Source organism: Psammomys obesus, unplaced genomic scaffold, assembly GCF_907164565.1.
Source record: "Psammomys obesus unplaced genomic scaffold, mPsaObe1.curated_primary_1811, whole genome shotgun sequence".
In the NCBI taxonomy this organism is placed as follows: domain Eukaryota; kingdom Metazoa; phylum Chordata; class Mammalia; order Rodentia; family Muridae; genus Psammomys; species Psammomys obesus.
The window spans coordinates 704,089-709,534 of NW_026592403.1; positions in this window are offsets into that span (position 1 = coordinate 704,089).

A 5,446-nucleotide genomic window follows, 5' to 3' on the forward strand; every position below is an offset into this window, starting at 1 on the left:
ATCTATCTATCTATCTATCTATCTATCTATCTATCTATCTATCTATCCATCATCATCTGTCTTCTATCATCTATCAATATGTATGTATATAAGGGAAATAACTAATATGTGTGTTTTTTCCCGTTATTTATTCATCATCATGGGCACCCAGGATGATTCTTCAATTCATGAGAATGTTTGCATTTCCAAACCATTCATTTAAAAATATAGTTGACTTGGTTTCTTACTGGTTTGGAAAAATAAGCTGGAACACCAATATAAACAAACATGACTTGGTTAGATCAGGATTTTGTTTAGTATTCTCTCCCTACCAGACAATTTCACTAGGTGGGAAATATCAGAACAAAGGTTTCCCGGGAGATATTTGAGTTTGCTGACTCACTGTATCATCATACATGATATTAAGTTATTATTTTTACAAACAGAGACACAGTAGAAGAGGGCTATTTTACTCTTTCATCTTCTGTCATTGTTCTTAAATTTAAATAACTCACATCAAAGAACTCGGGCATGAGAACAGAAAATATCCCAGAATGATATTTTGCGGTAACAGCTGCTGTATCAAATGCATTCTTATTCACATTCCCGTCAAAGGGTGTGGAAGCAGGCCAGTGAGATGAGGCTTAGTGGAGAGGTCCTGGGGAGCAGAGAAGAATCTTGAATGTGAAAATGCTCTCTACCTTGTACTCCTAGTAAAATTGCGATTTTTCTTTTGTTCTTGGCTTCGTTTCTCCCAGACATGCCTATGGTTTGTGAACACCCAGTGCATACTTAGCAATTTGGGAAGTGAATATGGTGTCGGATGGATTTGCAAAGTTCTGTTTTAACGTTAAAGCAATCAAAATGGAATTTCGAGGTAAAATAATTCAGGTAGATAGGATTTGTCTCGGTGAAGATCAGACAGATTTTAATTGGCTTATGTACGTTTTTCCATCTTCACGAAAAACGACTTGAATTCTGTATGATAGTTGATAGAACATTGCTCAGAAAATACAGATCAATAAAAGTAATGAATTTATGGCACAGCTGGTAGAGGGCTTGCCTCACATGCTTCGGGATTTAAGTCAGATACCCAGAACTGCACAAATCATGTGGTAGCAGATGCATGTACTCCTAGTGTTGCAGGCATAGACAAGAGATGATAGTGGGTGAAAGGTCATTCTGGGCTACATAGCAAGTGGGAGATCAGCCTGGGTTACATGAGATCCTAAAAGAAATAAAGAAAAGCAGACTACATTTATAATTATAAACTCAAACTTCAGATCCCCTTTCTCTATGTTCTTCGACTATCATGTTGTCAAAGACATTGACCTGTCCCAGACTTTGTGTATAAACGAAAGACAATGACACAGCAGAATTGTTACATACGTTATATAGGAACAAGGATGTAGAGCTGTTTGTGAATGGGCCCTGAAACTACGACAACAAATACCATGTTGAGTGACTTCTTGTGGCACACAGGGCATTGGTTTTTAATCATTGAGTTACACCCATAAAAAGAGGCATTCAGCACCCAAGGCACATTGGTGGACAGCTTCTTATTGCCAGAGACCTCAGGCCCTGAGGCTCATCAGCTATGCACCATGGGTAACCCCTGGGCATCAATCTTTCCTCAGGGCTAATTGTAACAGTTGATTCCATTTCATTCTCCAGGTTCAGGTCATTCTTGAGATGGCTCTGCCAGTATAGGGACTATGTACAGAATCCCTGCTCTATGTTTACTGTGACCTTGACAGAGTCAAGTATGGCATTTTACTACTAAATATTTGTGCAGGATACGAGGAATAATGACATGAAATAATTCTCCCCATTCAAGGTAGATTCACTTACTTACATTTAAAAATATTCTTGGTTGTTACTTTCTAAAACACAATACCTTCATATTCTATTGAATGATAAATAATCACCATCATTTGAAGATATGCAACTGCAGAGTTTACCACCCTTGTCTTTTTTTTTTTTCTTAAAGGGAGGCAATTCAAGGGGTTAGTATCTTTCCTCCTGTAATTTCCAGATCTTTTCTTAGAAACCAGTGATTTTCAAAATGAATGATGTCATATTCACAGAGTGCTCTGTGGCAGCAGCAATAAAAGAAAGAAACAAAACACAGATGGAATTAATGGTTTGGGATGTTAATCAATGTAATAAGTTGGAAGACAGGGATGAGAGCTTGTCAAGAATATATTTCTGTTATTCAATCTAAAACCCGCGAATGTAATTGTCTTGTTTTAATTTCTATTCTGTTTAAGAAACTCTCAACAGTTCACTTCTTCTGGTTTTCTTTGATTTCACTTTATTTGAGACAAAGTGTGTGTGCAGGCATGTGTATATCCATGGCAGTTTAAAATGTGTGTGTATTAGAAAATCTTAGCACACTGTTTTATTCATTTTTTCCACCACATAACTTGGCTTCTGGTTTTCTATGGAGAAATGAATGAACAATTTGCTTGTTACATTGTTTAAATGGCTTGAATGGGATATTTTTTTGGACATTTGTTGTACTAATTTCTAAAACTTTGCACAACTTTGTGTGTTGTGTTACAAGAGAAAGTGTGAAAATTAGAGAAATACTAGAAGGAATATAGATGTAGATTATAAGTGAGAATGAGAAATACGAGTTGGCTCAGAGACCCTTCTACTCTGGGATCTGCCTGTGACTCCCTTCCAGGAGTATCAACAGAAATACCTCATTTTAGGTGCCTCCACACTGCCTGGCATTTCCGAGACTACATATGAATAAAATTGGCTATCACAGCAGAGATAGGAAGCTTTCCTATAGGAAACATAATACTATTCCTTACCTGAGTAATGTGATCCTCACAGAAGTTAATATCAGACACGAATAACGTCAACGAACTACAACAGATCAGTTCAGACAGTATGTGACTGTTGCCATTCTCAGAAGTGATTTTAAAAATACATGAAGTAGAGAGGGAAATATTTTGTGGATTGTCTTGGAGGAAGGTGGAGGAAAGTAGGATCAAATATTATACACACACACATATACATGTATATATGTGTAATTTATATATCAATTTTTAAAGATATTACTTTAAAATATTAACAACATAAAAATGAAGTGTTTTTGCTATCACGTGTTTATTAAAGATGGTATTTTAGGCCGTGTGTCTAAGTTCCATGAACTGTGCACTGTTCTCTTACTCATCAAAAGACTGGATGGATCCATGCTGAGTATCTTTTACTCTTGGTGTATTTCATATCAGGAAAATAACCCACATCCCGTTTACCTTTAAAAGCGCGATAGTGATGCACTATGACAGTACCTCTACCACAATCACAGAAACAATAAGAACAGCACCATGAAAACGGTGTATGAAATGAAGGAGGGGATACAAAGTGAATAAACCGTAATTAATAAAAAATAAGTAAATAAAAAAGAAATCACATCGCAACAGCACAGAGCCAAGAACGGTTGTGTATGTTCGTAGGCTTCTCCTTCATGTTTCAGAATAAAAGAAATAAAGATTATCACAATCTTCTACTAAACAATTTATCTCAGCTTATGTCACAGTGGTTTCCATGGGACATTGTTAGAGTTCCAGCTCTTCAGCTTTTTTTTTTTTTAGGTTTACTTTTATTTATTTTAATTTTTCAATTAATTAATTTTTTATTAATTACAATTTATTCACTTTGTATCTGAGCTGTAGCTCCCTCCTTCGTTTTCTCCCAATCCCACCCTCCTTCCCTTTTCTTCTCTCTTGTCTCTCCCCTAGTCCACTGATAGGAGAGGTCCTCCTCCATTGCATAATTTTCCTAGGAATGTTGGGGTTTTCTTGAACATTTACAGAGAATGATATGGTCTTCTTAGAGCGTGGGGCATCCCTTCAGCAATTTATTACCACGCTTTCTTCTGCTTTATATTTTTAGTTCTCGGCCAAATTATTTATATATCAATCCATGACTTCAAAATCCAACCACTAGGGAAGTTCTCCCCCAAGAGTTAAGGCCCTTTGACCCTGGGCTTCTCTTCTTTGCTGTGGGAAATCAGTTATGCTTCAAAGTATTAGGGTGAGGATTAAAGGAGTTAGCATTTTGAAAGTTATTGGAGCAAAGGAAATCTGTGTGCAGGTACCAGAAAATAGCTCAAGTCAGCTGCTGTCTCTGCAAAGACCTGACAGGCCTTTTGGCAGAGAAAGGACTCATGCTTCAGTATGAGGGATGGTGGCGCAGCATCATAGTAAAATAACGTAGTTGAGAGAGCATAGAGCCAGATGGGACCACAACTGTGTTATCTGTGTTTTCCATTTTTCCTTGGCAGAGGCAGAGAACATTGGTATCCACCTTCTAGTGTTCTGACAGTGGCTAACACAGTGTGTGTATGTATGTGTGTGTGTGTATGTGAGTCAGGGATGTTGCATGTATGCCATGGCATGTGTGAATGTTAGAGGACAATCTTAAGTATGAGTCCTACTCTTCTCCCTTGTTTAACATAAGGTAACTTTTGTGTTCTTTGCAGCTTTCTATGCCAGGCTAGCAAACTCATAAGCATCAAGAGATTTTTTTTTTTCCTGTCAACACTTCCAATCTTATCACACCTAGGAACATTAGGATTAAAGATGTGCTCTATCAGGCTTTCAGTTGGTTCTGAGGGTTTGAACTCCAATCTTCATTGGCAAGTGATTTATCCACTATTCTGACCACAGTATTGGAAATTCAATATTAGTATATATTTTGTACCATGATAATTTTGTAGACACATTCAGCAATGTCTAGGTTCTTTCTCTTCACCGTACAAATGACTAAATGCCTTTTCTCTCTTCTAGGGTAAAACTTTGGACCAGACAAGAGGGGGTGTAAATAGAAAATAATCTCTTTATTAATTAATATATTTGTTGTCATAAAGTACTTCTCTGTACCAGAAATATTTCTTTAAGAGTGACATGAGAAATGTTATGTGAGAAATGATTACAGTCTTTCAAGAAGAGAGAATGCAGAAATCTTTTAAAATGGAAGGGAAGGTAGAAAATTCTAGAACATTCCAGAAGAAGTTGCTAAGTTCAAGAGAGATTTGAACAAGTTCCATGGTGAGGTGTGTACCGCTCAGGATATGTGAGGGCAGAGAGAGCAGGGGTGGATTTGGAGCCAAGCAGCTTTGGCTTCAAACCTCAGTTTAACTCATGATATTAACTAGCTATCTCATCTGCCCTAAGTATTCACATGTTAAGTTGTGGCCACCAGATACTATTTTTTATGTGAAATGTTACATCCCAGACACTTCCCAGGAACTCCCATCTCTGCACTTATTCTGGTGCCACAAAAGAGGGATGGGAATATTATTGATGACTTATTGCATTTGGGCCTTTCCATGGGGCAGGGGAGCAGATTTCAACTACAGACTTGCAAACTTTGCTGAGATTCAGGTGTCCTTACATAAACCCATAGTATTTATGGAGCTAGGAACATCCTGGCCGTGGACTGGCAGTGG